Consider the following 25,841-nt stretch of genomic DNA (forward strand, 5'->3'; position numbering starts at 1 on the left):
GATTTTTGGGCCTTGTACAAATAGTTAGACCTTAAATAAAATTGAATTTGGGTTTGATGTTCCGACTCTTACTGCTTGTGGCTTTCAACCCAAAATGACAACCCATCTACAGACTTTTTTTTAAATTCTAAAGATAATTCTAATATATATTTAAAAAAACTACCGGCCTTGTGTTGGGTTTGATCACACATCATTTTCTCTTACTTTCATACTTTTCTAACTTGTTTGACCCGTTTTTCAGATCCCATCTATATATTTGTTCAAAATAAATCCTTAAAATTCTATGAAGTAAAATGCAACCAAAACCAGCCAGCATAACTTTTTTGGTGACCATTATACTATGGTGGGGGTTACTGGAAGTGGAAGCAGATGCACAACTCAATCTGCTCAATTCGGGGTGCAGCCAATACAACGTTACCAACTTCCAAGACTTCACCACCAATCTCAACTCCACTTTCATCCAACTCAGGGACCAGCTCAAGAACGACCAATATTTTGTGACGGCTCAACAAGCAAGGGGTTCCGACCCTGCCTATGCCATGGTGCAGTGCAGGCTCTACCTTTCCCCTGCCGATTGCTTGGCTTGCTTTGACGCTGCTCTCGCCCGAATCCGTAACTGCTCTGCCACTGCTGCCAATGGTGCTCGCGTCATCTACGATGGCTGCTTCCTTAGGTAGGTCTCTCGACTTCTCTTTGCGTATGCAACACTGGTCTTAGAGTTTCAAACATGTAAAGAAGTAATTTGGGGACCATTCTGCTTAGAGATTGCCCGGCCTTCACTTTGTGCCTGGCTTTCCTTAATTTAGACGTACTATCAAGAAAGGCTTGTAGATCTCTGAAAAGCCTTATAAAAATTAATTAAACTTATTTGTTAATAATTTTCGTTTTGATGACCATTGACATCAATTGACTTGACAAAATGGAGTTATTAGATGATAACAAGTGCTGGCCACATGTTTAATCTTTTATTTTGTAATAATTTTTCAATTTTTTTTTAATTTTTAATAGAAAATATTAGATTAAACATGTGATTGCCGCACGTCATCAATTCATCTTGTCTTGTCAATTAATTTTAATAGATAATGTGATCAAATACGAAAATTAATGAATAGATTTAATTTTGAGGTTAATAATAATCAGAAATAAATTAAGTCGAAGGGTTTAAATTGTTTTTTTCTTAAGAGTTTTTCAGATCTATAAAATATTCTAGAAAACTTATTTCTATAATATTTAAGATATGAACATATTGCAAATTCATACTTCTACTCTTTAATCTTTATTTTTTATTTTAAAAAATACAATTATAATAATAATAATGTTATTTTGAACCTCTAAAATAAATAATTTGTGTATTGTAATATTTTTACTTTGATAAAGCAATTTTCAAGATGTTATTAATAAATAATTAAAAAATTAGTTTTTAATTCAAACATTTTATTAATAAGATTTTACCATTTTCATAAAAATAATGTTTTTTCATATATATATTGATAAAAAATTAAAAAGTATAATACTACAAAACACGATAAGATTATATGTGTTACAATTCTAATATCCATAATAATAATAAAATAAAGATATTGGTAATGGTTAATAAAAATATATTTGCTTTTGTAGAATTATATTTAAAATAATTTTACTATGTTGCTTTAATTAATATTATTAATAAAATAATTATATTTATTATTTTTAATATTAATCTCATTATAGGTTCTTTTTTATACGATACCTAGAATTATCTATAATCTCTTACTAACCTTTAAATAGGAGGATAATATGTTTCAGCCCACTTGAACCCACGTTCTCCTGCACTAACAATAATATCGAAACCAATCGAGTAAAGACTCAATTAACAATTATATTTATTGTTTAATTTAAATATTATGTTGACGATATTTTATCATATTTACTAAAATTGTGAAACCAAGTAATAATAAAAATACTAACAATCATTAGTGTGTAAATCTATTAGTTATCTATTTAAGATGAATTTTTATTTAATGTTACATAATTATATCTATTATTATAATTTAAAAATATTTTTATATTTAAATTTTAGAAACTTTTAAGAATCTTTTAAACATTTTTGGGTTTTTTTTCCTCTTTTACATATTTTTTTACTAGTTCCATGTCGCTGCAGGAGACTTTACGTTTTTATTTTTAAAGTTTATTAAATAATATATTTTATAATTTTAAAAATATATTTTTAATAAAATTTATTAATTTTAAAAAATTGAGAGAATAAATTCACATAGTAATAAAATAAAGAGTGAGAAGCAATCAATGATAAAACGATAAATAATACGAATATGAGTCAAAATTTCACCTACAAATAATTATTTCATTAATATTTTATTACCTTTGACATAGTGTTTCATAATACAATAGTAAACAACATTCACACAATACAATTGCATAAATATTATTAAAATCAAATACCTGTAAAACTATTAAATATCAAACAATGATTAAATATCTTAATAATAAAAACTTTTTTTTGTGATGAAAACAAAATCTATTAAATAATGCTAAAATGTGACTTTTCAGTAATTCTTTAAATGTTATTTTTGAATAAAAATATCCTGCTAATACATATATTTATGGTGCTAAATATTAATTGTTATTGGTATATAAATGTAGCATTAATTAATTGATAATTAATCTAAAATAATAAGTGCAATTTAATATGAATCCAAAATCTAATTAAGTAATAATAATGATTATGTTGCTAATGAAAATATATTAATAATTTGTTGTGAACGTAATTTTATAATAGAAGCATTACAAATAAATTAAAATAATTATATTATATTATATTATATTATATTATTGATTTTATAAATTTAAAAAAATGAGGAACATAGTTAATACACTTAATTAATCAATTTTCTTTACCTTAACTTCTCAAATAGATATGTTTTATAAAATTTGTTGAGTCAAGATTTGTGTTGGATCCAAGCGATTTAATAATATCTGATTAATATTTATAAAAATTATTTAATACTTAATTTAATTATAAAATATAGAATTTATTATAAAATATATTTATTTCTTTTGAGTTTTGAGATATAAATTATGAATAAATTAATAAATTTATACATTTTAGATTAGATTATCAATATATTAATAGTATCTTTTTATATTTAATGTTAATCTTACACATTTAATTTTTATTAATTATAAAAATTAATTTTAACATTATTAATTATTTTTATATTTAAAATAAAATTTTATGTATAAATCATATTTATTTAATTTAAAACTTGAATTTTTATTATTTTTAATATTTCCACTATTTAATGATTTTATAGATTTAGAGTGTTATTAGGTAATAATATATCATGTTATTTTTAAGTAGAACTTTTACAAAGCATAATCTAATTAATTAATTTCAAATATTAATTAATATTATTTTATTATTATCACATAATAATATTTATAAATCATCATTTTAATATAATTTTATAATATAAATAACAATAAAAGATATTCTTACGGTTCAAAAGTTTATACATATTGGTTGTAGATTATAAATAAAGATAATTGTGACTTGGGAATTGATGGTGTGATTTTTTTTTGATGAAAAAAAAGGAAATTACAACTCAAATATCAACCATTGAGAAAACTCAATACATAATCCTTATTAATAAATCGCAACCCAAGTTCCCTATCTTTCCGAAGCTTGACTATCTTGTCTGCAATTTCATTCTCTTCTCTTGGAATATGTTGAAGATTCCAATGACTTAGTTTCTCCAATAACGAAAGGATTCTCGTAACTAAAGTAGAATTAGAACCATCAGGAACTCCTGTATGGATGAGATTAACTGCTTCAAGGTTATCAGACCAAATGATAACTTTTCGAAATCCGCGATCAAAGGCAATTTGAAACCTGTCAAGAATGCCCCATAATTCTGAATCAATAACTTCACAGTTCCTAGATACTTTGTGAATCCAACAATCCAAGATCCTTTTTGGTCTCATAGAAGCCCTCTAGCTGCAACAAACATATCTTTATAATTGACCGAGCCATCTGTGTTCAAGTAGACCCAACCATTAGGATAATCAGGAACGAAAACCGTGTTTGAGAGTTTAGAACCATTTGTTTTGAAAATCAAAACATATTGCTTCACCCAGCATAATGAGGCTTTGAAAACCTCATCCGTACTCCAATAAAGACCTTGAAATATGCAAAGATTCTGATTTTTCCACACGCTCCAAATGATAATCCTGAATAGACAAGGCCAATTAACTCCATCTAAAAGCTTTATGTTTTGCTGATTTCGTAAATTAAGCTCTATCCATTCATGTAGGGACATTGCAAAAAAAAAAGATTATTTACTTACAGGGATTAGCTGTATCCATATCTCCCTTGCCATTTTGCAATCCCAAAGCACATGAAGAATATTTTCATAACTATGGCCACAAGTACCACACGCTGTATCCGAACCCAAACCTCTTCAAATTCTTTCAACATTAGTCAGTAGACGGTGTTTCAAAATAAGCCAAATGAGTACTCTAACCCTTTGTGGCCCATGATTCCTCCAAGGTGATTTCTAGACATCCTCTTCTACATTCCAAGAATCTTCCCGGATTTTCTTATACGCACTTTTAACCAAAAAGGCACCAGACGTGGTCCTTCCCAAATAATTCTATCCACACCAGAATTAGGATGAGGTGGCGGAATACCAACTATCCGCTGAATGATATCTTTTGGTAACCAAAGGCAGAAAAGGTCCAAATTCCCCGTGGCCATATCACTAAGGGCAAGATCCATGTCTAAACTAGAATTATAGGCTACTTTTTGGATAACGACCCTACATTAGAAATCCAAGGATCTTTTCAGCAATTGATATTATGCCCATCTCCAATAGACCAGAGTAAATTCTCTCATAAGAGTGGCCAAATCTTCGATAGCGATCTCCACAAGAAAGAGCACCATCCCCTAGATAAAGACTCTGGTATTCCACCTTGAATCCCATATTTGGACCGAAGCACTTTGACCCATAAGGAAGAATGGTCAGTCACTAATTTGAATCCCAACTTTATAAAGAAGGAAGTATTATGATCTCGAAGAGCCCTTAGACTAAGACCACCATAAGATTTAGGTTGACACATCGAATCCTAACTTACCAAAGCAATTTTTTTGTTACCACTAGTGGATCCCTAAATGAATTGTCTAACCATACTTTCAATCTCATCACATAAACCTTTGCGGATTAGCATCAATTGCATAAAGTAACTCGGGATTGATAATAACACTTCTTGTGCTAGAATAATTCTACCAGCAAGAGAAAGTCGTCGAGCATCCCAATTGCAAAATTTACTCCGCACCTTATCCACAACGAAACACAGAGTATTATTAGTAACCTTCTCATGAAAAAGTGAAACCCCTAAATACGAGCCAAGATTCTGCACCACTTGGAATCCAAAGAAACCACTAATACGCCTCTGAATATCCTCATCCACTCCTTTAGAGAAAATCATGTTGGACTTCTGTAGATTAACATTATGCCTCGAGACCCCACAAAAAGTGTCTAAAACTTTCTTAATAACATGTGCCTGCTCCACCTCATCCTGACCAAAAAGAATCAAATCATCAGCAAAAAAGAGGTGAGAAAGAGATGGACCTGATCTAGATAGTCGAATAGGCGACCATCTTCCATCTGCCATGGCTGCGTGAATACCATGCCCAAGCCACTCCATACATAGGATAAAAAGGTATGGTGAAAGAGGGCACCCTTGACGAACTCCTCTTGCCGGTTTGAACTTCTAGGAAGGTGCTCCATTCTAAAGAACCTACATCGTTGAACCAGAAATGAGTGACATAATAACATTACAAAGAAAGTTAGGAATACCTGCAGCCTGTAGAGAAGCGTCTATGAAGTCCCATCAAACACGATCATAGGCCTTTTTAAGGTCAATTTTAATGGCCATCCATCTTTTTTTTTTCTTGCTCTTCATAGAATGAATAACTTCCTGCGCAATGATGATATTGTCATTTATGTTCCTACCCGCAACAAATCCGGCTTGTTCAGGTCCTACAATCTTTGGAAAGATCAATTTAAATCTATTTGCAATGACCTTCATTGATGGTGTGATTTTGATATACCGTTTTTGTATGCACGCCATTATTTTATTGGCTTTTTTATTTTCATTTAGTATAGTAATGGAAAAAACCAAATTGGTAACAAGAGGGATAAAATAAAAGTTGAGGGGTAAATGAAATCTTCAAGTACTAAATAAATAATTTTTTATTGTACAAGAACCAATTACATCATTAGTAAAATAATAAATCAGTAATAAAAGTTAATTATGAAGATAAAAGTATTCATGTGTTGAGTTAAGTATGATTGAGGTCGGATTTAAAAAAAAAATAGTCTTGGGATTGAGTTTAGGCCATTTATTGTTTAAAAATAATAAATTAATAAAATATATAATTCATATCATAATTAAAATATTTTAAAATTATTTAATTAAATTCATATTCTTATCTTAGAACATATAAATCTTTATCTAAATTCATTTTAGACAAAACTTTTTAACCAAATGGCATCTAGAGAGTGTCGAAACTCAACTGCTTTTTTATTAAAATGACCCTAAAATTTTGAATAATTGTGAAAATGACCCACTTTGTACATAAATAACCTGAAATGAATAGTAAAAGTTGGTGGAGCCAAAGAGATTGGCGCCACAAACATGCCACATCAACAATTAGGATTAAAAAATTAATTTTTTTGTGGAACCGTAGGGAATGAAGCCACCTGTATAAATACCAGAGAAATATTGGTATTTCTCAATAATTAGGGGGCCAAAAAATAAATAATAGTGGTGCAGCCATAAAGAATAGCGCCACCATTTTATTGTGTTAGGGTTAATTTTTTTTACCTTTTATTTAAATTTAAAATATATTATTTTATTTGGTGGAGTCATATAAAATGGTGCCACTAGTGTTATTTGCCACCATTTTATTTTAAATTTTTTTAACTAAAATGATATTTTATTTGGTGGAATCATATATAATGACGCCACCAATGTTAGAATTTTTTAAAATTTTAAAAATATTATTTTATTTAATGGAGTCATATAAAATGGTGATACTAGTGTCAAGATTTTAACTATGATATTTGAAATATCAATAAAGAACTTAACCATTGCTTTCTTATATTATAGACAACAAAATTTTAGTTTTTTTAACAAAAGGAGAATACTGAAAAAAAATTGTTAACAATGGGATATCATAATTTAATTTTGCAATAAATTTTAATTTTTAGCAAAACTTGCACAAATTGAATAAATTAATTTTAGAATTTTTATTTCGCATAAATAAATATCATATATAAGATGTCAAATAAAGAGTTTGTGATTTAACAATTTTACTATTTCGTTGATCCTCGATGAAGTATGATCCATGTTTACTCGAGAAGACATTTTGATATCTGCATAAAGTATACAAAATAAATTTAATTAATTATTACACTACAATAATTCCTTTTAATATGATACATGCACATCAAAATATATTTACATACATTAATCGTATTTATTAGCTTCGAAACAAAAACAGCTTTTTTTTTTTTGTTTTTTCTCTACTCTTCTTTTCTTCTATTTCAAAAGTTTAAGGGGACCAAAAATAACCTCCCCTCCCTTTTAAAAGAAAATCAATTAATCTCTTCCTTCTAAGTTTTTTTTTCTTTTTTTTTAAACATTAAACGGTAACTTAAAGAGTAACCTTTGACAAGTTATGCCGTTGACGTGATTAATGCAATGTGATCGATCAATATATTTATTTTTGAGCCTTTTGATTTTTTATTTTCTTTAAAATGCCTTAGTTTATTTTTTTTAACAAATCAATCATTTCTCATTCTTTTTTTCAGTCAATTCCCTCTCCCACATTCATTTTTTTTTTCTTTCTTATTTTTTCCAAAACTTTATTTACTTTTTGGTCCTCTATTTCTTAATTTCTATTGAAAATGCCCATTATCAAACAATTAATTCACATTACATAAATAATTTACATGGAAATTATTTTACATTGCTAACATTTCAAATAACAATCAATTTACATAATTCAAAAAATTATTCTATAAAATATAATTTTACATTTGCAACATTCCAAAATAATTTCACTTAACTTACAATATATAATTTTACAACAGAGCAACTTTCTCAATACTAAAAAAAATTAAACGATTTTGTTCAATATCAACAATATTGTATCTTACAAATAAAACATAATTAAATAATTTTGTTCAAAACTAACAACATTATGTCTTACAAATTGAAAAATACAATGTTTAACCGCAGCACAAGCAAGTTTCTCAGTGCCTATTATCTTGCACCAAGGATGTTGTTGATATTGATGATCTCACCCGTGCAGTTCGATTTAGGATTCCTTAAAATCTTCAAACATCCCTTTGACCCAAAGAATCCCAAATAATCTACTCATTGGCTGTATAACTAATTTGAACCCGTTGTCGTCCTACCACAACTAACGGAAAGACTTACAGAATCAATTTGAACCTGTTGCTAAATAAATAACTGGCAACCAAAAGTAACCATTAAATATAAAAACATAAAAAAAAAAAAACACTCATCATCTATCTCCCATTCATCATTTAACATGATATAATTAAAAAAAAAATTCAACTTAGACTAATTTGTCATTGAGATTATATATAGCTATTTGATCATATTAAAGAGAATGACTTCACCAAATAAAATATTATTTTAATAAATTAAAAAATAAATTTTAGAAAAAACTAACAGATTACATTGGTAGCGCCATTTTCTATGACACCACCCAATAAAATAACATTTTAAATTTTTTTTAACCTCAAACAAATTTATCCTTAACACAATAAAGTGGTTGCATCATTCTCTAGGACTCTATCACCCTTATTTATTTTTAGGCCTCCTAATTATTGAGAAATATCGATATTTTTTTGGTATTTATTGAAGTGACATCATTCACTATAACTCTACCAAAAATTAATTTTTTAATCCTATGTCTGAAGTGATATGTTAGTAGCATCAATTTCTTTAGCTCTACTAATTTTTACTATTTATTTTAGATCATTTACGTACATAATCAAGAAAGAAGGTGATTTTCATAATTATTCAAAATTTTAGAGTGATTTTAATAAAAAAAGCAAAATTCAACACTTGCATTTTGGTTTTGACAAGACTGTTGTTATACCGAGATTCATCACTTAATTAATGAAAGCTCCAGTTTTCAAATTCCAAAGAATTCATATCTTACACCAGTAAATAAGGGCCCACCAAGATCCATCTCAATAATTTATAGCACCACTACTGCAGGATCCTTCTTTCTAATACTAAATTCACGACATAAATTCCAAAAAAGCAGATATATAACCCTAGGCAATGCTGTTATTAATCTTAATATTCTATATTTACAAATTCAACTAAATGAATTAATCCTTCAAAAATTTGAAAAATATTAAAATATTTAAAAATACATAAAATTTCCAGACATGTTACAATCTTCACTTTTTTTAATATTACATTCTTTTATGTATTTTTGAATATTTTATATTTTATATTTTTTATTATTAAAACTAAATTAATAAAAGGTGTAAATGTTAAAAGGAATTTTGGTTGACCAAATGTAACATTACAAATTATAATTAAATTACAATTTTATATTGTCCCTTAATCTCACACTAAAAATAGTGTCAAGATATTGAATCTCCTTTCTTAGGTTATCTAAAATTATGGATGAAATCTAAATTTTAAGAAAAAATACTCCTTTATTTTATTATATTAATCAATATAATTTTGGTAGTTAAAATAAGATTAGCTTATGTATTTTGTGTTTTTGCTTGTTTCTAACATTACATTTTCCCACCCAACATTTTCAAAGAGTAAAAGTAAAAGAAAATTAAAAAAAAAAAATACCATCCAAATGTTCAAATTTAGAAGTAAAAAGTTAATGAATAAGTTGGCATTTGGATTTCGGAATTAATTTAGAAAACGTTTACTTTATTTTTTAAAACGTACGTGTCAAATATTTCTTCTATTAACAGGGATAGGACAATTTGCAGCAATTTTGTTTATTCTACCAAATGTTAGAATTTTATCCAAATTTTGATGTTGAAAAATTAATAGTTGAATTGAATTCATGTGATAAATTCGATGGGTAATAAAATGATTTTTTAATTATTATAATTTTACCGAGACTAAAAAATGTTAAATTAAGTGAATTTAAAAGAAAAAAATTCTATAATAAGGATAATATAATATAATTTGCTTGGAGGTAATCTTACATCCCGTCAACTAAATACTTGAATCTTACATTCTAGTTAAATGAATCAAGTAAGGTAATCTCACATTCCATCCATAATCTACAATTTAGCGAACCAAAACTACCTTGTGGGTTAAATTTTTAGAATCTAGATTAAATTGATAAAATATGTAAATTTTGATGACTAAATTTAATATTATATCAATTAAAAATTCATTATCAATAACATTGGTGACAAATTTGAAAACTTTTGGAGTTGGGTGACCAAATTAAAAATACACAAATACTTGAATGACTAATGGTGTAGTTTACCTAAAATATAAGGTTAAAATGTGTTGTTAATCCTTGTATAGAATTTGATATTTGGTCCTTACACTTTAAAAGTTAAAAATTCAGTCCTACCTTTTCGATTTAAAAATCCTAGTACAATCATTATTGTTGCTGTTAGTTTTTGTCAAAATTGATCAATTTAACAAATTTATTTCCTATCGATTAGCCTAATCAAAATTCTAAGTTAACAAATTTTGATAGGAAATATTACGATTTTAATGACAATATTTTTAAATAAAAAATACTTAATTTTAAATATTTTAAATCTCAAATTTTATCAAATTTAATAATTAGTGACAAATATAATGATTATTATGATATCAACAACAAATTTGAAGTGATGGTGATTGATTAATATTGTTTGTACAGCTTTGAATGGTTGTAGATTAAGGATATAAAGAGCCCTTTCCTTTTTCAACTCTTTATTGCGAAGACTGCATTTCGGACTTATGCCATACTAGCTACCATGCATTGCAGTTAAACAAAAAGAAACCAAAATCTAACCTCGATCTAATATCACTTGTACAGGATGTGCTAAATCCTCTCCACCTTTAAGAGAATGCAATAAAACCTGTGCCATCTGAGATAGTAACATAGTTGCCTACTCATTTTTTTACTTAAAAAAAATACTAATTTTTTAATACATTATCCAATTTTTCTTAAATTTACTACTGTCGTGCGAAATCCTAATAATAAAGAAAATAGGATACAATGTTTGGGATGCCTACATGTGCTGCTGACTAAATGTATTTCATTTTGTTTGGATTGATGTAATGACTATAATGTGGAGTTAAGGTATGAGAGCAACAACTTCTACGACCAAAGCACTCAAGAAGGACACTCCATGATATGTGGGAATGAGTCAGCATCGGAGCCTAATTCTTTTGAAGCGACGGTGCAGGATGTACTAGCAAATCTTCAAGTTGCCACACCAAAGATTAATGGTTACTTCGCTGCAATAAACAAGAAAGTGGGCGACAGTGGTGGAAATGCAACCGTGTATGGCGTGGCACAATGTATCGAAGCCATTGCTGAAATTGGCTGCCACGATTGCATGCAAGTGGTGTCTACTGACATCCAACGATGCCCTCCTAATACCAATGGTCGAGCTGTGGATGTTGGGTGTTTTTTGAGGTACTCTAACTCTCCTTTCTTTGCTGATAACCAAACCACCGACATTACGCCCTTCCTGTCAACTCCTAGTAAGCCTCACTTCATCTTTATATCTTTATCTATTTTCTTCTTTATATATAAGCTGCTATTACATCTTTCAAACTTTACAAACAAATTCATAAGTTATATTTTAAATTTTACAAACAAATTCACAAGTAATTGTTAGGGAAATTTATACGGAGGTAGGTGTTGTTTGATTTGCTAAAAAAGTTAGTATTAAAAATTTAAGTATTGAATTTAAGTCATTAAATCTGTTTGACGTATTACTTAAAGTTAAGTACAAATCGTAATTAGATTGTTTGATCAACATAAAATTTTAATTATGAAATATTTACTCTACATTTGATCTCTATTTTTAAATATTCCTTTTTATTTTAAACAAAATAAAATTTTAAACGTAAAATCTGCAACACCCCTCACCTAAATTGATGATTAACACCGACAAATAATATCACATCAATACAATGTTTGCACTTACAAAAACTTTTATGGTAAACATTCTTCATAAAACAAATTTAAAAGATTTCATACATCTATGATTACATATTTCTATAAACTTGTCATACATTTCAAAATTTAATCAAATTGATTTCCAAGTATTAGAAAAAGGTAAAAACATGAAACTAGTTTTCGGTTGCTCAATTAACTTAAAATACATACTTCCAAAAATGGAACAATAATGAATTCTTTTGAAAATCAAGTCATTTTGGTCCATTAAAGTATCACTCTCAAGGTCTGAAAACACATTTCCAATTATTTATAAGTTTTCTTTACAAAAATATAACATTGGACCTTGTTTGGGGTTGATTTGAGCTTGAAATAGGTGCAAGGGTAGAGGTTTTAGTACCTCTACCTTGTACTGTAGCATTTTAGTTGCTAACTTGGTTATACCGATACAACCAAGCCATGTCCCGATACTTGGATCATTGGAGCATTAAAATTGGTTCAAAAACACTTTAAACATCCCCAAACATCATCAAATCATACCAATAAGTTTCAATTCATTTCAAGAGCTTATAAACACTCATTTGAACACACATTCGTCCTTAAAACATAATCAAATCAAAACAACTCCAAAAAGACTTAACTTGAAAGTGTTAAAACATTATACATTTCATAAAAAAATCCGAACTATTACAAGCTTAATAAGGAATACACTTAGTCTATGTACATGCCATTCAAAATATACCAAAATAATCCTTTAGATAGTGGGTTTCTTTGAGCTTGATCCACTCTTTCAACTGCAAAACGAAATCTACAAAACAAAAACAAACAGAGGTAAGCTTGCTTGAAGCTTAGTAAGTTCGTAAAATAACGATAGAGCTTACAGCAATTTAACTTAACAACACAATTGGATAACAAATAAGCTAATTCCTTGTCGTTCACAATCCACCATAGGAAAGAGCTACATGTTTCATTAAATCAATTTTCTCAGATATCATTAGCTCGTCATTTCAGAAATGTAGAGTATCGCTCGTTTGAGCTAGTTCTAGAACATTGATTGTTTCACAATGCTCTTCACACAAACTGACAAGGATTTGCAACGTATGTAGGACCTCATCCATCGTTACGGTTCATTCATCAGAATAGAGCATTCAGTTGTTTCACTAGTTCTCAATGTTGTTCACACAAGCTATTGAAAATCCGTAACTTATACAGGATTTTCAGCCATCGGAATAGTCCATATCATCAAAACAAAATATTTAATCATTTAATCACTTCATGTCACAACCCAAGGTTGAATCACCTTAATCGTTTGTACCACCAACTCTCAATTGATCAAGCATGCTTAGAAATTCCACATCTTAAATATAGAAAATGTATGGAAAGAAAAGAAACTCTAATTATAAAAATTAGAAATACGAACTTACCGGGCTGATTTGTAGAAATAGTCAAAGTACAAGGACTAGTCTGCTACCTTATCTTTTCCTTAGTTATCAACATGTTCGTGATCTAAAACAATAGATTCATTCAATTAACTAAATAGCAACCAAATTTAATCATTCTATACAATTTAGTCCTTCTTGACATTTACAAAATTACCCTCAACTTTTCACCTTTATTCAATTTAGTCCCTAAGCCCTAAACATACAAATAACCCATTTTCTCATAAACCCATTTTAGCCAAAACCTTCTATGGTTATCCAACAACCCCTATTTGCAAATATTTCATAACAAGTACAATCAATTTCATCATTTTAGCAATTTAGTCCTTAATCATTAAAATCATCAAAACTACTTTACAAAACAGTCCAATCTAACATCTAAGCTTAAAAATCTTTCAAAAGCTTCAAGAAAACAATTCAACTCATCAATGGCACAATCCAAAATGTTTCACAATTGATTCGAACTCATTCTCGTGATTTGATTCGAGTCATTTTTTTTCCCGATCGTAAAATTAAGAAGTATGAATTGACGTTCTCAAAGTAAGTTGTAAAAGAGCAAGTTGGCTAGAAAACAAGAAAACTATTTTAAGTGTTTAAAGATATAAGAAAGGTTTCAATTTCAAGGCTAAAGATAGAACCAATATTATAGACAATATTGACCTAGATCTTATAGTAGCTCGAAATGGAATTGATAGCTAATCGTGACCCACTATCTATGGAAGATAGGAACCAACGATATAAGGTTGAACACCGCATTTTGGAAAAGTGATAAGTTTAGAAAATGATAGGACGCCACAAGAAAATCTTGATAAGTCAATAGAGTCAAGAGAGAACAAAGGAAGTTGAACACTCACCAATATGATAAAGCTCATAAAATGATCAGAAGTCCTTACAAAATGGAATAAGCTAAGTATTTATAGGATATAAAAGCTCCAGTCGAATGGAAAGAATGTGATCAGCTTAATTAAGTTTTAAATGAGCTGAAATGGCTATTGAAATGATCAACATGTCTTTTGGAAATTCCTAGACCTAGGTGATGCCAATGGACAAGTTGTTAACATTCCCATTCAGTTAACCATGTAGACTTAATTAGCTGAGCTGAATCTTGCAAGTAGTTGTTTAACCAAGGAGATGTAAACACCATTTAATCCTTCCTTGGAAAGCCGAATATGCAGTAGCCCTCTTAATGCAATTGTGGTGCACGAACAGCCTCCATGGTGTGAACATGCTAATTTGATTAGCCTCCATGGTGTGAACTTAGTTGCAAGCTAAATGGTCTAATGTGAAAATGCTTAAAGCCTTTGCCCTTCACGAAAAGGCACTTAGAGGAGAGTAATCAGCAACCTTTGTCTTGAATGCAAGTCCACATGCATGCTTCTCTATTAATTACCGTCCATTGAACTTGTTTGTTGATCAGCTAGTGTGAAAAACTTACAAACACATTAAAATTCGGCTTAAATTCAATAATAAGACACAATTTAGACATCATTATTGTGTCTAATAGACACAATAATGAAGGCTGAACAAAGACACATTAAAATGCTGCACTAAATAAGACATATTTAATAAACTTAAGACATATTTAAAATGTCTAGATTAATGCATATTAAAACTCAAATTAATTAGGTCTAACTTATGACACATTTAATGACTCAAGCTATAAAAACTAACATAACTAAATCAACTAAATAATTTATTCCAGCAACTAAAAAATAGCTAAATAGCAAACTGAAAATTAAAGTTTAGTTTTGAACAAGCTGCAAGGAACACATGAAGAGCTGGTCCATGAATGATCAATAACCCTTGCAATTGCTTTTCCCCATATTCAGTCAATGTAGCATGAAATAGCTTCTTTGAACATCTTGGCTCGTGCACGAGTGATTGGCCCTAAGGGAAGCTCAATGGGTTCGGCAGCAACAGGCTTAGGCATGATCGCATCAACAGTTTTACAAATTAATCCTCAGGTTAGCTAGATTAAGTTAATATGAGCTCAAAAATATAAAAAATACTAAAAACGAGCTAAGATTTACTTACAAATCAAAGCTTTAAGTTGGAAGCTAATAAACTTTAATATTTTCCCTTTGAGTCGTGGAGGAGATGGAGGTTTTAAGCCAAAGGATTATCCTTTTTTTTATTTTTATTTATTTATATACCTAGGTTTTATTGTAAATAAATAAACTTTCTTAATTAATTCTAAATTAATCACCATTAAGCTTAAATAACTTATCCACATGTGCATAACCTCATGTGAACCCACTACCTTAATACCTTTAGGTTAAATTACCCATTTAGTCCTCCTTCATAACAAGCTTAACTTTTATAGTCTTTACAATTCAGTCATTTTTACTTAATTAACTTCCTAAATAATATAATCTCATAACCAAAATTTAATACTACACTAATGACCTCGTAAATATTAAAATAATAAAAATTTACGAACCGGCACATCAGATTTGTGGTCCGAAAACCACTATTTCTAACACTACTAAAAAAATTGGTTGTTATACTTATGCTGCTCCTTGGCCTTCTAGCTATAGTAACTAGGGTTCATCATGTCAATCAACTAAATCTTTACCGGTGGGTAAACTTGTTTATCATGACATTTCTTGTAATAATGGGTACAAGAAAGAGAGGCATCATATATGAAGTTTGTTTTTTCAAAGAAGTTTTTAAATTTGCCTTCTTTTTTAGTAAATTGACAAAAACCAAACCACTTTTTTTCAAAGAAAGCACTTAGAGATTCAATCATGTCATTACATTTTTGTTGCCTTATGTAAGACACCAAAAAATAATCATGCAAGTTCTTTTTTTTTCTAGTTTAAATAATCTATTTGAACTTGCATACCATTCAACTTATTTTTTGTTTCATCCTTAGCTATGGTTAATGATTCATTCTTTTGTACTTGGAGTCGTGACCTCAAACTTCGTAGCCAATTCATCAAAGGCATCTTGTAACTCTTCAAATGAATATTCATTTATTAGTTAGAAAGTACCTTGGGCTTATCAAAAGCTATGAGGCAAAGGTTGGAAATGTCATTGTTTTCCTAATTATTGGATGAATCACTACCGCTCTATGTTTCCATCATTTCCTTCTTCTTTTTCTCGAATGCCCCTCTTTTTTCTTCCATTAAGGACATTCAAACTTGATGTAACTCGGTTTCTTGCACTCATAGCAAATGATTAGTTTGTTCTCTTTCTTGCTTGACTCCCCCTTAGTGAATTCCTTTCTTGGAGGTCTTTTGGCCTTATTAAACTTCATAAACTACTTAAAATTCTTACAAGCATGGTCATTTTTTCATCATCATCCTCTTCATTACTTGAGTCACATTACTTCTCATGTGTGGTAGATTAAAAAGCTACACCAAATCTATTTAGACTCTTTTTGACCTCTTAATTATTTCTACAATTGATCTTCATCTCTTAAGTGAGTAGAGATATAAGAAGCTTATTGAGTGATAGCTTATCAAAGTCTTTAGCTTTTTAAATGATTGTTACCTTAGCTTCCTAAAACTTTGGAAGACTACTAAACTTCTTTTTCACCATCTCCTTGTTTGGATAGCTCTTCCCAAGTGCTTTTAGCCCATTGAGAGATTAGTGAATTGATTGGACATCTCCTTTATGCCTTCATCTATCTTGACTTTGAATAACTCATAATCTAAAATAAGAAGACTATAATATTTGATCTTTGATTCTATTTGTTCTTTCATGTGTGACCTCAAGCTTGTCCCACATTTCTTTTATATTTTCACTCATGTATACTCTATTGTACTCTTTTGGACCAAGAACACAATATAGAGTATGCATGGTATTGTAATTCAATTGAATTTTTTTATGTCTTCTTCATCCCACTCATCTTCTTCTTTATCAACAATTTCTCCATCTATTCTCTTCTTAGGGATGAATAAACCATTGGTGATAACTCTCCAAACTTCATTGGCTTGGATAAACAACTTCATTCTTGTTCTTGAATGTAAGTAGGTTGCTCTTTTGAATAGTGGAGATCTCATGGTAGATTGTCTTTCTCCCAACATTATGGAGTTTTGCTCAAATGCCATCAAACACACGTCCTCCAAGGTAAGTACTTCTTGGTAATGATTTTCCATGGTTGTTATAGTTGAGCTCTTCAAGGATCTTGTCTTTTGATGGTTTGATAATATTTAGAGCTCTAGCTTTAGTACTAACTGTAAAGCTTAATTTGTACCAAGAGATGGGGTTAATTGGTGATTGAAAATTTTGGAAGAAAGATGACAAATAAAAATGACATAATGATTTATAGTGTTTTAGCACCAATTGCCAACATCCACTACCTTAACTCTTCACAACTAAGGATTTCCCAATTCTAACAATATGATATCTTTTAAGGACAAGGTTTAACCTTTACAACAATATCTTTTAAATAGGGAAGATAAAACCACTTCTCCTTAAGGTTTTTCTACCCAAAACCTTATGTAACCTCTCACAAATTTGATATATAGATGAGAAAAAAGAGATACCACTCTAAGACTGATTCACAATAATCAAGCTCACTCAAATGAATTACAACACTTAAAATATTGAAAGAAAATAAACCCCTAATTGTGTACAATAGAAATATGATAATTACAAGTGAAAGATTAATTTTTTGCACAATAAACATTGTACACTTGTTTTATTTTTCTTGATGTTCTTGTTTCTTATTTATACCCTTTCATTGATTTCTAACTATTTGGAGTAGTTAGAGGGAAAATTGAATCGTTTGCGACATTAACTCTACCATTAAATGCAATTGTAGATGCATATGTTCTAATACCCTATTTGAATAAATTCATTGTTAGGCCCATAAGTACCAAACCCAAAAGATGTGTTTCAATACCTCTTTCTTTGCAATCTGATACCCCTAAAGGTTAAAAAATTGATTTTAGCTCCCAAGTTTCGGACCACATGGAGCTTGGGTCTAGTACACAGGCATGTGTATTAATAGTTAAGCTTAAGGAGTCCAATACCCCTAAAGTTAGTAGTTTATTGACTTATTGTCGTCCAATACTGTAGAAGGGTATTGGACCACAAGTAGAGGTGAGCGTTCGATTGAATCGAGTTAAATCAAATGAAAAAATTTCAAGTTAATTGAGTTCACGAGTCCTATTTTATCATCCTAACTCAGTTTGAAATTTTTTCAAATCGAGTCTAGTGAAATGAAATTCAAGTTGAATCGAGTGAAATTGTTCAAGTTAAATTAAAAAATTAAACATGTCAAATAAAAATATTGTTATAATATAACTAATTCCATGTTAGAGCACATAAATTAGAACTTTTTTTTCAAAGCAAAATAAATAAATAAAAGATACCGAGCATGATAAATTTGAATCATTAATTAGGTCCCAAAATTATTATTTTAAAAATTTAACTTTTTTATATATTTTAGAATTTTTATATATTTTTAAATTTAAAATTATTTTAAAATTTGAAAAAATTAAATTTTTTTTGTAATTTTTGTTAAGAGAGACCAATTTGCTTGTTTTCAAACTTGATAGGGACCAAAAGATTACTTACAACAATCTGTTATTCGAATTATTTGAGTTATTCAAATTGTGAAATTCATCTTGACTTGAAACTCGAATTTTTTTTTGATTTTTTCGAATCGAACTGAATTTTGCTCAACTCTAACCACAACCCTTGTTATGTAAAAAAAACACGATTAAAAAAGGATTTTTAAGAGCTTTTAAAACTTGTTAAGATTTTGTTTAAAATAACTTTTAAATTTACTTGAAAATAATTTCTTAAAAATCCTATTAATCTAAGATTTGAAAATTAAAACTAGGAGAATAAATAAAAATTTATAAGATAAATCCCAGATACTCTACCTTTTCATATTTTCAATCCGTAACTTTGCTTCTAAATTTTGTTTAATCCACTTTGAAAATTCATATTTTTGAAATGATTACAAACTTGCCGGACTCTTTCAGTTCTTTTTTTGTTATCATCATTCATGAGAAATTAAAGGATTTAAAAAACAAAGCACTAATTTTGACCATTTTCCTATCACTTTCCCTTTATTCAACAAACTTCTAAATTAATGCTTTCTGGAATTTGTTCTTAAAACTTGAATTAAAAAGATGCATGATAAAATATTTTTATATTTTAATTTTTTATGTGCCATACTAATTATAATTCAATAATCAGACGAGCATTTGACTTTCTAATTTATTTAAAATATAACCAAAAAAATCTTATTTGTATGTAAAATTAAAAGAATATTCAAAATTTTGTGTTGTTTTTGGAAAATTTGGCAATAATAGGTAGTTATTTTTACTAAATATGTGAAGGACACATATTTTGTATATAATAAATAAACTGTAAGATTAAATATGGAACAAATTGCAGGTAGTTCAAGCAAAAGGAATGGCATTATAGGAGGAGTGGTGGGAGGTGCTGCATTTCTTTTGCTTATTATAGCAATGCTGGTTTGGTTTAAGCAAACATCAAGGCCAAAAGGGTCACCAATTAGAGGTATGTGATAATAGTGCACAAGTAACTTGAGTTTGCATAAATTTTGTACGACTGTTAGATCTATTTTAAAGAAAATTTTATTGTTGAAATATGAAAGGATATAAGTGCACTCATTTGTAACAGGTGACATATTAGGTGCAACGGAGTTGCAAGGCCCCATCAAATACAAATACAAAGATTTGAGTACTGCTACAAAAAATTTTAGCAATCAAAATAAATTAGGAGAAGGTGGTTTCGGTGATGTATACAAGGTAAACAAGTTAAATTATATTAGGATGATTAAAAAAAAAGTCAATTTTTAAGTATTTGATGCCATATACTTAAAAAAAAAAATTCTTAAATACTATCATACACTCTTTGTTGCTAGGTTATATTTTAACCCTAATTATATTAAGATTTTGTATTAATTGATTAAATTAAAAACTATCTTAAATTCCTATATTAAATAAAAATTAACTAAACAAAGATTTAAGATTTTGAGTTGGGGTGAATACCATAAGTTTAATTATGGGCAGGGTGTTTTAAAGAACGGGAAAATAGTTGCAATTAAGAAGCTGGCGATAATGCAATCACGAAGAGCAAAATTAGACTTCGAAAGTGAGGTGAAGTTAATAAGTAACGTTCATCACAGAAATCTCATCCGTCTTCTTGGATGTTGTAGCAAAGGCCCTGAACTTCTCCTTGTCTACGAATACATGGCTAATAGTAGCCTTGACAAGTTTTTATTTGGTAAATTTTCTTCTTCCCTTTCATCTACTCTTCTACACCATATCATTGCTTTTGATGGTTATGCCATGGATGGTAATTTTACAGGTGATAGACGAGGCTCTCTAATTTGGAAACAGAGATGTGATATAATAGTAGGCATTGCGAGAGGCCTTACGTATCTGCATGAGGAATTTCATGTATGCATCATTCATCGTGATATAAAGTCAAGCAATATCCTTTTGGATAATGATTTCCATCCTAAGATAGCTGATTTTGGGTTAGCAAGACTTTTGCCTCAAGATAAGAGTCATTTGAGCACCAAATTTGCAGGAACGTTGTAAGTGCTTTCGTGATTTTTTCCTTATATTAATTAAAAAATATTGTTTGCATCAATTAATGAATGGATGATTTATTTGTAATGTAAAAGGGGATACACATCACCAGAATATGCAATCTATGGACAACTATCAGAAAAGACTGATGTGTATAGCTATGGGATTGTTGTCCTAGAAATTGTAAGTGGTCAAAAAAGTCATGACACCACCGCCGATCCCGATACCGAGTTTCTCCTGAAAAAGGTAAATCAAGTAACTTACACTTCCATCATTTATTTTTCCATGTATATATTTTCTTATTTTCTCCTTGAAATCTTTGACTTTTTCGACATATATCAAATGGAATATCTTCCATTTCGGTAAATCAAGTATCTTTCATTCACCAAATATTTAGACAAGTGTTTGAGCAACATTGCTTGAAATAGAAGAATAAAACCTTAACTAAGCAAAGATGAAAAACTAAATCAAAGTCAAAAGACAATTAATCAAAGATATTATTAGTGAAAATGAGAGAAGATCATGAATAGGAAATGAAGGATTGTTTTTCTTTAATCACCCTTCTAGTTCTAAGATAGGTGTAGACTCCACAACACCTATCTTGTTACGATTATATTTATAGGTAGCAGTAGATACTATGTAACAATAATGAGTGAGTTTGCAATTTGATCAACAACATTGATGTGGTGACAGTTTTTATCACCAACTTAATTTGCTAAAATACAAAGTGCTAGTTAACAAATTTAATATCGGAAAAATAGGTTAATAGAGATGTAAGAGGAATAATTTGCTATTAATACATCCAGATAAATGACTCAGATCAACTTCTTTGAGATCAAGATAGAACCTTAAAGGAAGACATATTAAGCAGCTTTACAACTAGACTAAAGGTTTCTTTTAAAGTCATTACTTGACCATTGGTGAAATCTCTTAGCTACTAAGCGATCTTTATATATCACAAGTGTGACATATATAGTTTTCTACTTAATTTTGAATACCTATTTACAACCAATAATGTTGTGAGAAGAAGGTAGCACTAAGGACCATGTATTATTCTTCACCATTGCATGGATCTCTTCAATCAAGGAATTTCTCTTGCTTGTTTTTGGTCTGGCTAACAATCTGGTTCACTCTATATACAACTAGATCAAAATAGTCAGTTCGCATCTTATGCATAAAAATCTTAGTTTGGGACCTTATAGTGATACGAGTAAATGGAGGTGGTTGAAAGGCGTGGTGAAAGAGAAGATGAGAGAGAAGGTACATTTACCTATTGTGATGGAGCGAAGGGAGCTTCATTACTTACGGTGGCATATAAAAGGAATTCTAAATGGAGTGATATCAATTAGAATAATCAAATATTCTAGGATGGAGATTTTGATAGGATGGTGACATCCAATGGCTATAGTCAGTAGGAGACAACAAGCTATTTCTAGGCATAGGCTAGAAGTTTGCATTGTCATCATTAGTGATTGGAGAAATGAAGGTGGTTGCTAGCTTGAGCTTGAGTAGTGGCAATCTAATGGAATAGGATTTATATAAGAGAATACATCAACATCTAATGAAGTTGTATTGTATGAAGGATGCTTAAATAATAAGTTTGGTATGGAAAACATTATCGGTTCATCAAAATTATGGTGATAGTAAACAAGAAATATTCTCATATCCAACATATGCAATAATAATTTAGTTAATCAGATCACAAATTTCAATATTATTCATATTAAGAGGAACTTAATTGAATGGAACAAAGCACTAAAACAGTTCGGGAACTATTTAGGGACTAAATTGATCAATTTAAAAAATTCTGGGCAAAATTATAAAACAGGGGACATAGGACCGTGTGGGAAGCTATAGGCCATGTGGAGGGGTTACACAATCGTGTAACAGGCTGTGGCCGTGTGTCAAATGCAAAATTAGGCTACAAGGGAGGCACGACCGTGTGACAGACCATGTGGAGGGTTCTAGGCCGTGTGAGAATCGAAATATCCTAAGGTTTTAGGGGACATGGTCGTGTGGTCCACATGCCTGTGTAGCCCTAATCCTAGGCACGGTTTGCTCAAATTCAGTTGTAAAAGAATGCATTTCACCAAAAGCTTGAACGTTGTACCTTGCGTTCAAATCTGATTCGACATACCTAAAATAGGTCCTTCAAACGACATATTTGCACAAATTAACAATTGTTTTCATGATTTAATGAGATTAATGGAAAGAGTCGATAAGAATCACAGAAGATCGTAAAAAATTATTAGCTTGAATGAAGAATTAGCCTTGGATAGAAGTACTATGAAATTTCGGGATTTAATCATAGAGGTCGAGATGAACTTATCGATTTTTGGAAAAATTTAAGGATGCTACTTGACAATAATTCTAACACCGTTAAAAATTCAAGAAACGAGGTTGATCCGATACGAGAAAGAAAATAATCAATAGTTCAAGGATGGAAATATGTTGCAATTACAAGAGAAAAGAGGAGAAAAAGAAAAGAGGAAGAAAATAAAAAGAGAATGAAGAGGAATTTTACTAGAATTGTGAAAAGGACTGTTATTCTAAACCAAATAGGAATAGGAAGGACTAAATAGCTAGGGTTTGTAAACCTTTGGGGCGACAAGGGTAATTTCTCCAAATTTTAGGCAGAATTAAAAGGAAAAATGAAAAGGAAAGGATGTGGTTTGAACTTAGGTGTACAAGGAGGGAGAAACCTGTTAAACATTGGGCTGCTACTCATTTCCTATTTAATTTTTACTTCAAATAATATTTGTTTTAGTGTACTTTTATCCTAGGTTGTTGAAAATTAAAAGAAAAAAATAGGAGAATAGTATTTAACCATAAAGCCTAAGGTTCATTTCTTATCTATTCATTATGATTAACCCCTATTTTTTGGGGTGTGACAAAATTATTATAGTGTAATATACAATATGAAATGGATTGAAGTTGAATAGTTGAAAATTCAATCAATATTAGTGTAACAAATTAAGAAACAATAATATAGTTAAAATGAATGATACAGGCATGGAGGTTGTATGAGGATAACATGCACCAACAATTAGTGGACGAAAGCTTGGATCCAAATGAATATGAAGCAGAAGAAGTGAGAAGAATGGTAGAAATAGGATTAATTGTGCACTCAGTCAACAACGGCGTTGAGGCCAAGCATGTCACAAGTTGTTGTATTGCTGAGAAGCCAAAGGTCGATTGAAAGCAAACCAATTACAAGGCCCACCTTCATTGAATCAAATCATCCAAGAATTGGAGAAGCATCCACCTCAACTGCCTCCTCCTCAGCATCCATTGCCACGCTCTCCATCACTCAACTCTCATCTCGTTAACTTTGTACACATTGGAAATTCTGATAAATTTGATCGATTAAACCTTATGTCTACTTAATCAGTATGTGTATATGCACATCTGATCTTATTACTTTAAATATACATAGAGTTGGAAAAAAATACATATGTATCTTGCAAAAATAAACAAGGGAATTTACATTGTAAAAACAAGTAAATTCATTACTTTCGCTTTAGAGACAAACTTGTAAGCTTCTTGACTACTTAGAATTGCAATTAATTTCCTCAGCACACACACACGAGGGGGCAAAGCCAATAATTTTATATTAAGGGTTGGGATTAAAATATCAAATTATAATTTAGTAAGTTTTGTTTTATGCAATTTTCTTGTACGTAATTCAAATGGGGAATTTATGGGTTTTGGATTCTATATTTCGTTAACAGATTTTAATTGCTAATTATCAAAGCAATTATAATCTAAGCTTTAGTTTTTAAGGCATTGGCTCACTACTAGAGTAGAGGAGAGATGTTGGATATATGTCAATAGGGATGAATTGGTGTTTTAGAATTTTAAGAGAAATGACTCAAACAAATTTTGATATAATGATTTATAGTTGTTCGACCTTAAATATCTATATCTACTACTTTAATTTACCATAATTAGGGTTTTTAATTCACTAAATGGTATATTTTAGAAAATATAACCTTTACACAATCTCTATATATTTTTAAATTTGATTGATAACATCACTCCCTAAAAATGAGAAGGAATAAGAACATCTCAAAGGTTGATATATAATGATTTTTTCTCACTAAAACAAACACTTGAAAGAATGGATTTTTGCTCAATTGATTTTGTAACTTTTTTTTTTCATTTAAGTGTCCTTAAATCATTTTTATACCGTCTCATTGATTTGGAGGTGTTGGAGGGATTTTCCAGTTATTGGAGGTATTAGTTCCGTGCATTTAATGTAGGTTATAAGGTCATATCTTGAGATATAGAAGGCTTGTCTTGATACATTGCTTCAAAATAGCCATTAATAACACAATGCCTCAAGACATAGAAGGGATGTCTCGAAACATTAAGAACATGTCTCAAGCCCTCACTTCCTTGGAGCAGAACTTTGGTTATTAACTTATTTGTCTCGAGAATTAAAGTCTTATGTCTCAAAACTTATAACCATGTATTGAGAATTTCATAGAAAGTCTCGAGACATTTCTCCATTAAAGCAAAGTTTTGCTTACTGACTTGCGTGTCTGAAGACATATAGTCTTGTGTCTTGAGACATAGCTAGGAAATTGCATTATTTTAGCTTAGAAACAGTTTTAAATGATTTAGGAGTACTTAAAAACTTTTGTAAATTATCTAAGGCAT

The 25,841-nt window shown here is 29.7% G+C and overlaps 1 pseudogene; it reads left to right on the plus strand.

The window, feature by feature from the left end:
- The first annotated feature begins 142 nt into the window (after window positions 1–142).
- LOC108472131 (cysteine-rich receptor-like protein kinase 44) lies at window positions 143–24,710 on the plus strand (annotated as a pseudogene).
- Window positions 24,711–25,841: the final 1,131 nt, after the last annotated feature.

Source organism: Gossypium arboreum, chromosome 11 (genome assembly GCF_025698485.1).
Source record: "Gossypium arboreum isolate Shixiya-1 chromosome 11, ASM2569848v2, whole genome shotgun sequence".
NCBI lineage: Eukaryota > Viridiplantae > Streptophyta > Magnoliopsida > Malvales > Malvaceae > Gossypium > Gossypium arboreum.